Source organism: Vanellus vanellus (assembly GCF_965231255.1).
Source record: "Vanellus vanellus genome assembly, chromosome: 2".
Taxonomy (NCBI): Eukaryota; Metazoa; Chordata; class Aves; order Charadriiformes; family Charadriidae; genus Vanellus; species Vanellus vanellus.
In genome coordinates, this window is record NC_138906.1 from 63,204,600 (window position 1) to 63,217,824 (window position 13,225).

Sequence of the window (13,225 nt, forward strand, 5' to 3'; positions counted from 1 at the left end):
CCTAGGATGCTCTTCATGGAAATCCATCCATATTTGAGCAAATAGCTCGCAGTGCTGACAGATCCTAACCTGAGCCTCTGACAGCAGCTTAGTTATTGTCTGGGTGTTATTGTCTCTGTACCAGCAGGAAGCTACTTGAGAATGTTTTTCTGTTACATGGCTTTGCAATCATTCATCTTCCTTTTTTTTTTTTTTTTTTTTTTGCTTGCAAGTGCTCTAGCATAACTTCCCAAAAGAACCACTGATTGATGTGCAGTCCCTACATTTTCATTTTAATTTCTTCTTGTATGTATCTTTTCCAGACAGTAAACATCATTTTAACAGGTAATAAAAGATGAAAGGTTTGTGACAGATGATCTAGCCCTATGCCTCTCTACCCTAAGCCAGTGTTATCTGTATCTGAAATATTCCCAATGTATTTATTTAACCCATTCTTCAACATTTCCTGTGATGGAGACATCAGGCATCCCTGGGGAAGCTGTTCTAGCGTTTACTGTTAGGAAACTTGTCAACAGCGAACTGAAGTCTTCATTGCTGTATGAAGCCAGTGATCAGTTCTACTATCCACAGCCAACATGAAGTATGTCTTTGTATTCTGAAACTGTTTTGTGACCTCTCTGTTACCTTCTTACCACCCCGATGGACTGGATTTACAGAAGTTTTAAGAGGTGCAAAAGACTCAGCAAGGATGTGAAAGGGTGATGAGGTCCTGAATGACCTGGCCCGGGTGCTGCAGCAGTTTTATTTGAAAGAAATGACTGAGTTGCAAGAAAGCTGTATTGCAGGCCAGGACTTAAAAGCATGGTAGCCAGCCTCGAGGTCCTGGCTGGAAGATCATGTGACAAAACGAACTGGAAGCTACAGAATGAGGTCTGCTTTAGTGGTTCACCGTCAATGAGAAGGCAAAACTGGGCAGGAGGAGATGACTTTGAGACTTGATGCAAATGGCTGAATGGAAAAATGTTAGAAAAGATGTCATAGGGATCTTTGTCATGCTTTTGCTGAATAAAGTATGTATGTTTAAAAATCCCTTTTCAGAAGGTATTTTCTGTTGCTTGTTATGTTGTCAAAGATGGGAGTAGCGAACCAGAGTCCCTAGCTTTGGGGCAAGTCATGAAAGCGTGTGTTACCTACAAGAGGTTTCCCAGATCCAGTGCTAGTTTCAGGCCCTTGGTGGTGCAATTCCCTTTCAGCAGTGTATATGGTATTTGTGGCCAAGGAATCAGCGACGTATTTAAGAATTCCTGTTTTGGACTTTAGCACATACACCTGTTCCTCAGCAGCCAAGTATAGATAGGAGTCCAAAATCAGGGTCTTAGGAACGTCCCACTTTTAACTCTGTAGTGTTGTAATGGGCAGCACAGTCTTGCTCATGAAACTCCCCAGCTTGCATTCATAGCAGACTCTCTGTAAGCATTGTGGTAAGATCGCTATCTTGCACTTTGGTAATGTGCTTACATCTGTATGACCGTAACTTAGCCTTTTTAATTTTCTTTTTCTTTGGTAGACAAGGGGGGAAAAAAGACTCCCTAATGGAACTGGAATTGAGTTTGAAACTCCAACAGAAAGGGCCTCTGTTAAGTAGTGGATCTGTTGAATATTGGTGCAAATTCAGTAGGAAAATGTAGCCATTATCTATGGTTTGAAAGGATTTTTGTTAAGAGTCTCTAGTCCTAAGTGGATATACTTTTTTAAAAAAAAAAAATAAAACAAACAAACAAAAAAACCCCGAACTTGGTGGTTCTATACTAATATTAACTGAGCATTTTCGATGTTGTCTGTGGTTGTGGGCGAAAGCACAGATCTGAGCAGAGTGTGGGGAAATGCCTAGCAATTGCTGGTCATCCCTCTAATGCTATAGCTAAGAAATTACTCCTCTGCTTCCTGTTTCATGCTTCTTTAAGTCTTGCTGGTTCTTCTTCTCATACTAGGGAAATCTTATGTGTAGAGAAACTAAAAAAATTTCCTTCAGTGTGTCTTTGGTTGAAGAAGAGTTGATCTCCACCCCTTCCACCTGTTCATCATTGGTTTGCAAGCTGAACAAAGATACCTTTGCTTCCAGCTTGCTTATACCTTTCACCTTTCTTCCAAATACCATTCAGAGGTTCCTTTTGGCAAGTCCATCAAATCTTGGTCAGGTGCACAGAGTGAACACTCTTTATGGATCTCTAGTCTAAATTTAGCCAGAGCTCTCCCCTGGTTGTGGACTTCTGCAATAGCACTCTCCAATGCATTTGCCTTGGGAGAAGGTGAATGGCTCTGCGTGGTGTGTGGTGACTGCAAGATCTGGATGTGTTCCTGCACTACGTGTGAAGGAACCTTCTGAAGCATAGGTGGAATTGTTGAGGAGAAGAAGGAAAAGAAACTGATAGCTTACTCTTAACCTTCCTCATGCCCTGTTTGTTGCTGAGCTTTAGATTGTAATCTTTCTCCTGTATATTGAAAGTGGTAGTTGCTGTTTTCACAGCGGGCATGTGTGGAATAAGAAAGAAGCTGCGCAGAAGGAAAATTTGCACTCCTTTCTTGCCTCCTTCATGTTAAATTTTATTTCTGGATGTTGAAACACTCTACAATACCAGCGAGGTTTCCCAGAAGACTTTAGGGTCTGAGAGATGGGTCTGGATCCTGCATGCACTCTACATACCTTCTTTCAAGCTTTCTGACTTTTTTTTCCCCTCAGTTTTAGGATGTGGTTTGCAGTAATCATGAATAGGTAGATCTGGTGTGCTGAAGAACCTGAGAACCTAGTACTGAACTTGTCATGGGTTAGCATGATTTCCTGCAAAATTTTGTCAAAGCAGTGACTTCTGCTGTGGTGCATTCCTATGTTACTCTTTTGGTCCTTTGATCCAGAGCAGTATCCACTTCAAAGCTGAAGTTAAAGCAATGTGAGTCTTTTGACTACAGTCAAACATAGACGCCTGTAGATGTGACTTTATTTAAAGCACTGATTCCACCTAGCTTGTGTTGAAATAGGAGAAAATTGCTGCTGGTTGGTATCTGCTGAAGCTGCTTTTTTTTTTTTTTTTTACTTTTTCAAGTCTAACCTCTGAGGTCTGTTTGCTTTGACTCATAGGCTTCAGAGATGTTGAAGAAAACCTAGAGCTTTCTAATTTTAACTATCTCATGCCAAGACAGTTCGTGTTTTAGTATTAGCCAAATTTTGGACTCCTTTTAATGTCTTTTACTGGGAAAAAAAAAAAGGGACACACTACACCCTGCACACCACCCCAAAATTAATCTTGATTACCCATCCTGGGAAATAAAGACAGCTTGCACAGAAGGTGCTGGTAATTCAGATGCAAGGGTAGAAGCTAGCTATGCTGAAATCGCCCAAAAGGTTTTTTTCTTTTTCTTTTTTTTTTTTTTTTTAAATTCTGAAAAATCCAGTCTGTGCTAAGTTACTGAAATGACATTACAGTAGTAGCATGCTTGACCTGCATGAAGTTTGTTTCTCCTTTGTGCTGTACCCACAGAGACGGTGCTGAAACAGGGGATGTTTAAGCACTATGCAGATACAAGCAAACAAGAATATTCAGTGTTACAAAACATGACCTGGATGAGAAGCCTTTTGAAGACAGAGGGGAAAGCATAATAATATGTCAGGTAAATAGCGGGTTGTTTGTTGGTTTGTTTGTTTTTTTTTTTTTAAATTTTTCTTTTTTGAAACCCAAGCAGGTTGGCAGTGGAGAGGGGAAAGAAAATCATTTCCCTTTTCGTGCCTCCAGCCACCACCAGCCAGCTGTGGCCTTGCATCTCTTTGACCTGGCAAAGGTGAATGATGCTGAGCTTTGTAGTTTTCAGATTTTTATAGCTACAAGTGGAAAATCTTACATGAAAGAAAGGAGGTGAGGTGGGGTGAAGATTCAGTTCCCCTGGCTGGGTGTGCAGGGTAGGGAAAAGATATCCTAACAAAAATCTGCCTAACTGCAAGGTTGTGGATACCCGTAGCTCTGCTGGTACTGGCTCCCCAACTGCTTATCACCATCTTGTCTTCCATTTTATCCTTGCAATTCAAGGTAGAAACCTTGCTCTTTCTGACAATCCTTGATATGCCTCACGTGTTTTCAGTTGTTCACAAAATAATATGGCTATGGCCTTATAATATGCCTGGTTTGGTTTCACTGCTGTTTGTGGTGAGGAAGTACCTTCTTCAGAAATACAACCACGCTGTTGTACTTGTCCTGCAAGGCGGGTGAAGGAACATTGAGGGATTCCCACTGTTTCTTCTCTCTTTATGTAGTGAGTTTGTCCAGGGTCTGCCACATTGGCGCACCACACGAGACTGCTTTTCTCTCAGAGGCTGAGGGCTTCAAAAACACTCAGAGCTCAGCTCATATTATTTGTTTTCTTTTTCTCATTTAATAAAAGTGTATTTTTTCATGGAAGAATAATGGTACTGAGTTTGACTAAGGTCCGTCTAGCCCTGTACCCTCTTTTCAAGGTGAGCGTATCTGATCATCTCTCTCTGAGTTTCAGCACCTGAAACTTTCAGGCAAAGTCTTTTTTTTCTGACTAAGTTGAGCTGGAATTTCAGTGCTTTTAGAGTCTTTTCAGTAGAAGAGACTCAGCTTTGCTGATTCAGCTGCTTGCTCACCATGACTCAGTTTGCAAAAAAAAAAAAAAAAAAAAAAAACCCCAAACCCTGGACTCTAAAGCTCATGCTCTGCAATGCAATGTGGTGTACAGCAACTGAGATTATTTGAAAGCATCAACTCCCCTTAACAACCTTGGTCTGTGCTCCATAGTGTATTTTGATTTTGGGGCTTACTGATTTATTGTCAGACTGTATGCCTTTTGATGCGAAAATGTGATGCTGGTTTGACTTGGAAAGAATGTTCCTGTTCTTGTGAAGTACTTAGTTCTTTCCTGCTACCTGTTTTAGTGTGTTCATGCAAATTGGTAAAACCCCTTGCTGATTACAAATGTCAAAATCTGAAGTAAATCAGGCAAGCAAGTCTAAAAGAGGTAGGGGTTTTGTCTGCAGACCTTCATGATTCAGGACAACAATCCCCTGTTGACTGAGAAGTGTTAGAAAGAAATTGGTCAAAACCAAAGGCTTTTTTTAGAATAATGCATTATGAAGTTATTTTCATCTTCTGTGGAAAGAGATGAAATTTTTTGGGCTATGAGTAAAAGAGTGCACACGGTTCTTGACATCTTGAGACAAGGCAAGAAATCTAGCAATAAATACACAGATTTCTGTCTCTATAATAATAAATTCTTAGTTTTGTTGTAGTACTTTTCATCTGCAAAATGCCTTGTTTTACAAAGGAGGGCAGTGGCTTGATTTCCATATAACAGATGCAAGAGTTGAATTGACTGAGATCCCTGTCAAGGCTGAAAACGAGCCTTGAAAAAGGCCTTTTTTGGATTTGTTTTGTTTTGTTTGTTGTTGCGTGTATTTTTCTTCAGGGAGAAGTAAAGGATAAGGCTGCTACAATCTCTTTTGGGCATATCAACTCTGGTAGACAGGTACTGATGGACATGGTTGAGCTACTTCTGCCTGCTTAAAGTCTGTGGCTTAATACAATAAGGAAGCCAGAGCAGACAGTGGGAGCCATCTAGTAAGCTGCAGGTAATAAAATGTGGGGTTTTGATTTTGATTTTTTTTTTTCCTACGCAGAAATACTGTCGGTATGAACACGACCTGGACCAGTTGTATAGTGGCGTTCTACCCCTGTGCACTGCTGTCTGTTTGCATGGGACTCTCTGCGTTTGCTATCACAAAGGAGAAGCGCCCTTCCGTTCAAAGGGCATGTCTGGCTGGTGGGTCTGTATGAGGTCTCGCGTACCTGGTCCTCAGCTGCTGCTCTTATTGGAGTAGACACATCTTGTGCCATTCACTGAGCAGGCAGATGTGGCTTTTGTTGTGAAGGATCTCACTGATTTTTTTTTTTTTTTTTTTTTTTAACTGTGTTTTGTTTGGCTTTTGCCAAAGCAGTAACTTTGTGGGAACTTGTGGCCTCAGGTTGAAAAAAGATGGCAGACCTTGTTAGGAGATGTCACCAAAATAAACATTGATACTAGCTACCTTATTTTGCTCCACTGTTATGGAGTATCAGCTTTTCTACAGCTATTTCTGTTCAAGTAGTTGACGTTTCTAGAGTTCTTCCATTTTTCCAGGAACCTGGAACCTTATACGTACCCCGTGGTTCATGTTGGGATGACAGTTCATGAATTGGGCATGAGCCCTCCTGAAAAATCCAGGCTACATTCAGTCCTATCTTATTATGACTGAGTTTTTTATTGTTGAATTACCTTACAGAAAAGGTGAGCTTTTTTTTTTTTTTGTTTATGACACAATTAGTAGTTACCCTGCATCTGTAGAAACCCATTCCTGGAATTAAAAAAAAACAACAAACAACACCCCCCACCCTCCCCCCACCCCGAAAAAAAGGCAAAGAAAAACATGCAAAGAAAAATTTTGTAGAATCTTGGATATCTAGTGCTGACCTTTGCTTTTTCAGTCCCTGACACAAATTGTTAAATAATTATCACTGAAGAGTTGACCTTTCATAAATGCTAATTAAAGGTTTGATCATTTAAAATTTATTCACATAATCCCATTTTGATAACACACTGTAGTTTTTTACACTATAGGAGCAACTGAAGTTTATTTGCTAGGCAAATTCTCATGAACTAAGTCAGTAGAATTAACAGAAAAAAAACATCACAAGAATGTCTTTCTCTTTTCTGTCTGATAGTCTTCTACAGTAAGATTCATCGCTTTACTGAAATTTTGCTTCTAATGCTAGCTTTTTTCTAAATTCTGGCACGTTCCTATGGGTATGTGGAAAAAGCTACTGATTAAGCAATACAGTAGATTTATTCAGTGAAGTTGTTAAAAAAAAAAAATGTGTTGAATAAGACAAATCTATGAGTGCTTTCTACAATTTTTTGTTACACGAGGACTTTTGAAACTATTTCCCCCATCAGAATAAAATTTTAATAGGAATTCAGAGCAGAAATAATGAAAAATTTTATTTCAACAATGTTGAAAAATAGGCAGCGCTTCCTCTAAAATAGTTTTAATTTGAAGCTGAAACAAAATGCAAACAATAGCGTCGGGTTAAAAGGCGTTGATCACTAGCCAGTGCATCTGCCAACAAAAATCTGTTCTCTGCAGTGTTCAGATTTTCATGAAGCTGCCTCTTCAAATGCAAAATGTTCTGCCAGTGTAGTCACCAGACAGACATCCTACTGGCGTGACCGCTGCGTGTGGAGAACGTGAGCTTAAGCTGGCGAGAAAATGAATGGATTTACTCTCAACTCCGTGTGACTGTGGGAGAGGAGGCTGCGGCACACACATTCATGCAAAAAAGCCAGAAGCAGATGGGAGCCAGCCTCCCCATGGGGAATTTCGGGGGTTCCCTAATATTTCTGAGGAAAGGAAGCAAGTACTGACCTGCGTTATGTAAGGATGGGTTGGTGAAGCAGAACTGAGGAGAAAACGGCCTAAATCCAAACTTTCTTTTTCATTCCTTTTGTAAACTCTTCAGCCTCTGTAGCATTGCAGGTTTTTCTGTGACACCTTGTGCTATGGGTTTCACTCTTCTAGAAAGCATAAACAAGATTTTTGATAGCAAGGGCAGACCTGTGCTCTGCAGCTTCTCAGCACTGTTTCTCTGCGGGGCCTTCAGACAACGTTGGTGTTCCTTGCAATCAGCCAGCCTTATCTTCTGTCCATTCCTGGTGCTTGTGAATGAGCAACAAGGGCATAAGTAACAGGAAAAGCCATCCTTCTCTTTCTTCTCTACGTGCTTTTTACACCTTTCCCACATACTCTGGTAGCGGAAAAGACAAGTCACTCAGTCTGCGGTCATGGTCTTACTTGTGGTCAAATTTCAGTTTACCAGTTTTAAGCAAGTACAGAGATCTGTTGTGGTCTTTTTTCACTTTGATTAAGATACTTTTGTATTTTTGTATTACTACTAGCTGGTACTGCTCTTTCTATTTGTGTGTGATGACAGCAAGTTAAAAGTCAGGGAAGGACACTGTCTTCAGTCTGTCTGCCCAAACCACAATACTTCTGTGGAGATATTTTAAGGAGAGCAAAGTCCCTGTGCAAAAGAGATGCCACTGGCCTCTTTTGAGCAGAAGAGTGGGTCTGGAGATTTCAATCTGCGTTCAGTCTTTGTTGTCTTACAGGTTGCTAGCAGCACCGAGAGTACCTTTTATGAGGGTTTCATATCTGTGGAAACAGATCAGATTCTTGCAGATCAGATTCTCGATTACTTGCTATAGTCATTAAAAGCAAAAGCAAGGAAACCAACATCTTCTTGGAATTGTAAAAAATTTGTAGTGCCTTAGTAGTTTTTATTTTGCAGCGCCTGAAATCATAAGCAACTTGCAGTGTGCGGTTGCTGAGCTACATATGCTGCATGCATGCTGTTACTCTGAAATGAGAAACTAAAACCCCGAGAAACTTCAGCCTTTCCAAGATGACTACTTGAAATTAAAAAAAAACAAACAAAAAAACACAACCAAACAACCAAACAACATAACAACACCACAAAACCTAAAGGAATATGATGCACTGATCAATCACGTATTTGGGCTGCATTTGTACAGAGCATGAGTTTTTTTCTGTCACCTGCAAACAGGAATTCTGGCGCTCTGGTGTTTTAAGACACATAACACCCTGTGTTATATGTGCCTTCCTTATTGGAAGGTGGCAGTAGTTGGTCATCTTCATCCACTTACCCCACATACCCTTCACACTAACCTGTGGTGGTCCTCACAGAACCTGGATCCAGATGGACACTTTCCTGGCTGGGCCACTTCAGATTTGGCTACCAGAAAGAGCACAGTGTGGGCGGCTCTTACCTGGAGTTCCCCTCACCAAGATGCAATATGAATCCTCCCCAAGGAGAGCTAGGAGGGCCCTGAGATTCTGCCAAAAATGTGCATTGTGCTCATAGTGTCTGAGCCCTTGCTCCATGCCTCAGCTCCCCTAGCTAGAAGACAGCAACTTTTTAAAAACAAGGTCAAGTGGCCAGTGAGGCACAAGAGAAGACGTTAATTACTCTTTTTTTCAGTAGAGATGTCATATGCTACCATTTCTGAGAGTTCAGAGGAGGATCAGAAATAAATTAAGACAAAAGCCTGAGCGTGACCTGTGAGTAGTCGTCTTTTGAGCTGAGCACGTGAGGGATATGCTCTGCCAAGGGAAAAAGAACAGCAGCATTGGTCAGTCATGCCAGTGCTCCATCAAGGAGCTGGCAGAGGACTTGGATTTTGCTGGTCTGGAATAGACAAAGGGGTTTTCCACTTTTGAGCCTCGTTTCTTAAGAAGTGTCTTTGGCTCAATGACTGTCCCATAAGATGGGATTTTGTTGATTTTTCTGGTGGATGTTGCTGCTGAATGACTGTGAAAAAGAAAATAATCCTGGAAGCATCTAACTTGGTGTCTCCTCATTGATAGTGCCTGCTCCATTAGGAGTGATTTCTCCATGACTGTCAGCAGCACCTGCAGACATTGCTGTGTTACAGTAAGATACTGCAGATACGACCAGTACTACATTACCTTTGAATGGTCTTATCAGTTATGCAATTGCTCGAAATCTCACCACAGTTATATTGACTCTTCATTTCTAGTCTCCTACTTAAAAGCTTCTTTTATGCTTGGAGTAGCCAAGTTCTGTTGAGCTCTGTATCTGTCGCCTTAAGCACCATTTTAATGATTGACATTACGAAAAGGCTCTTGATTTCTAACTGTAAATCAAGCCAAATTGAGATATTTGCATAAGAGATGAGCGTTGATGAGGGTCCTGGTTTGAGGTAACACAGAACCAATTTTCTGTTCAGTAATTTTACTTTTCAGCTAAGCCTCTTCTAACTGAATGAACTCTGTGAAATTAATGGCACGTTTTTCAGACAATGTCGGCTTCTAGCAGAGGTAAGGTCTGATGTTTATAATTAATACCAACAGTGTGCAGAGAGGCTCCTGCTTATACTTATTGCTATAACAACCAAGGGCAGCTAACTTTGTTATATGTCCCATTGGAGGGTCAGAAGCAGAAAAGCATAGAGGGGTCGCACCCGCAGGAAGGAGCGGACAGGACAGGTGACCCAAAACTGCCCAACAGGGTATTCCATCCCATCTGCATCACAGTCGGTATAAAAGCTGAGGGATCAAAGGAGTCAGCCTCTTTCTTCAATGGCAGGTGTCTGAGGAGGACTCTGTTTGTCTGCCTTTGATCCCGACCTGTGTGTTCCTGAATCCAGTTCTTGAGTTCAGTTCCTGTCCTTTGCTGAGTCCAGTTTGGGATGTCCCTGTGCCTGCTGGTGACATGACTGTCATTCTGGGAGCTCGATAGGGTATTGCATGTATTGTATATATTTCATTATGTTCGTATTAATATTATTATATTTTCTTTTTATTATTTTATTAACAATATTTCATTTTATTAATAATATTTCATACCAAAGTAGCTGGGTTTCTTTTAAACTCGTCTCTCTTTCTCTCATTCTTCTTTCAGTTGGGGGAGAAGTTAGAGAGCATCTGTCGTTCGTTTTAGCGGCCAACCCAGTGCATACCACAGCAGGGAGGTTGGTCTCTGGCTGTGTTGAGAGAGATGTTGCATAAAACTTGAAACCATTAAGCTCTCATGGAGGAAAATATGTCCGTGTGTATCCCTGCTGTCAGTTTTAGACTGGAAGCATCCTGGTAACAGAGGAGCACTGTAGTGCCTGTTGAACTGCACTCTCCTTCAGGCCAGGTATGCAGAGCTGGTGCTAGGAGAATGGCAAGCAGCAATAGTGTAGGAAGCAGAATAGAAATTCCATACTTTCTTTTCAGGGCTGGCTCTCACACTGAGAGGAGCAGACTGGGAGGAGGCTGCCAACCATATTGCTGCACAATCAAAAGGGATGAAGACATCTTCCAGAGTAAAAGTGTGTCATTCAGCTTTATGTTTAGGGATTGACTGCGGTGGCCTAAGCGCTGTATGAAAACAAACTAACCAACTTCTTTTTACCTTTTCATCATTATTTATATTTAATATAATTAGGCTGATCTGTCCCCTTGTCTACCTTACTGTGGCCACTTAGTGCAACTGAAGAGGCTGGCCTTCTGAGGAACCCCAATTTAAAAATGTGGGTTTAGGAATGAGTCAGCTTTGCTTCATTCAAATGTCTATCCATTCTCTTTCATGGTTCAGTAGGTCTGTACATACCATCATTCATTGCTTGGAAACTATTGTTCAGCTAAAATGACACCTTTGGTCAACTGACATTTTGAAAATCCCTGATTTATTTTTGTCTGTATTAATACTATTATCTCATCCTTTCTCATCAGCAGATTTCAAAGCTCTCTGCTGTAGCTTGGTGCATGGGGGACGAAGGTTTGTTCCAGGTGACAGAGAGGACGAAACCACCCAGGGCTGGTGAGCTCTAGTCCCAGGACCTGGATTCCTGAGCCCGTCACTTAAAGGTGAGCTCCCTCTTGCACCCAATTCATCAAACCTGCTCAGAGCACAATTTTCAGCTCAGTTGTTCATCCAGCACACACATTGAGTAGCTGTGCGTATTACTGGGAGGATTGGAAGAGGTTATTTGGGCAGAGAAACAAGGACAACGTTCACCCGGGGGGAGCTCTGGTGGCACCAGGCACCCCATGCACCAAAGGCACATGTGCACAGGCTGTGGGCCACAAAGCCGAGCAGTGATGTGAAGCACCTTTGAGTTTTGTGAGGAAAAGGGGCTTTACACAAGCTCCATTTAAGGCAACGCCGCACAGCCGCTGGGTGCGGCCCGTTAATTCCACACATGAGCAGATTTGTCAGCCTCCCCCACCACAGGGTGTCTGCCCAGAGCTGGACCAGCCTGCAAGCTGCTGGCTGTCTCGGTGCCATTCCTCAACACCGCTCTTAGCCCTGAATCTCTCTTATCTCCCAGTCGTCATGAGCCTACGGCTTGCTTTTGGCTTGCTGACCATCATTTTTGCCAGGCCAACACAGGCAGCCCTTCCCCTGGTCTGGAAAGCAAGGTTTCTCAAAAGGACCCATTTATCCTTACTGACTAGAACGATCACAGAGTAGGACCGAGAAAAAAATAACTGCGATGTGCTGTCTGGCTTCCAGGTTAGTCTGTGCACTTAACTGATTAATAGCTCAGCAGTTCACAGTGCCCATGCCATCAGTATCACATCTGTGAGGACAATGTGCCGTGCCGGCTTGGGAGTGACATGTTGGGTTCAGTGCCATCTGTGAGACTTTGAAGCACCTGACACTTACAGTTTATCATCCTCTTCCTTTTGAAAATAGGGAATGGATGGCTTAACCCACCCCTTGCAGCAGTTTTTCCCTAACTGATTTACTCAGTGGCTTTTAAGGTTTTGAGTAGTAAGAATTTGTAGTCTTTTTCTTGGGAAGGAAGACGCTTTCTTACTGCAAGTAATGTCTTCCACAGCTATTCTTGTTATTTGCATTAGTGCAGATCCTTGATTGTCTGCCTCGACAAACTGCTAATGGCAATGCATTCCCAAAATTAATTGTGGTGGATATGTGTGTGCACGATTATTTAAGCCTGCTGCTTTTTATTTTCAGTCTTGTATCACGAGAGAGGTCATGCAGAGGTGAGTTTCCACTTACGTTTCTTATTTAGGGTGATGAGAACAATGGCACTACAATATTTCTACATTTCTTCTCCAGCCCTTTCCTGATGTGTTTTAATGTCTTGTCTGCTCTTTGCAGCCATGCCTGAATGCTGAGCAGGCACTTTGTTGACAGCCTAAAAAAAAAATAGGTCTTCCTGCTAAATGGTTGTCATCCAGCAAAAAGACACACCAGAAATATCTTCCGATACGTATTTTTCAACTCTTTCTCTGTCTGCTACCACATTACTGATTTTTGCCTTTTTAAAAAATTATTTTTGTGCCAAAATCTAAACATTGCTGTGTGAGTTCCTGTTCCAGATCTCTGATTAATATCATCTAGATCTGTGAGCGGCTACTGGGGCATCACACTCTTCGCATTTTGCTGTTATCAAATGCTAGGATTCTTTGTGTGGTTTTTAAGTTATGACAGACCATTTCTATGCAATCTCTGATTTTACTTTCTTTTGTTTTGCTAGATACATCTCCAATGAATGAGAATTGAGTCTTGGGGTTAAGCACTTTTGGAACAAAGGACATTCTCTTTAAAATATATACTTTTAACCAAGATGCTTCAAATTTATTCACGCATGCTGGAAAATAAGTGTTTTAAAACACTTTTATTCA

At 41.5% G+C, this 13,225-nt stretch overlaps 1 long non-coding RNA gene across 1 annotated transcript; it reads left to right on the forward strand.

Moving 5' to 3' along the window:
- Positions 1-11,368: 11,368 nt before the first annotated feature.
- On the forward strand, positions 11,369-13,130 carry LOC309668552. Its single transcript, XR_014268852.1, has 3 exons — positions 11,369-11,437; positions 12,552-12,580; positions 13,078-13,130. It is a non-coding gene; the product is annotated as an uncharacterized lncRNA (long non-coding RNA).
- The last annotated feature ends 95 nt before the right edge of the window (positions 13,131-13,225 follow it).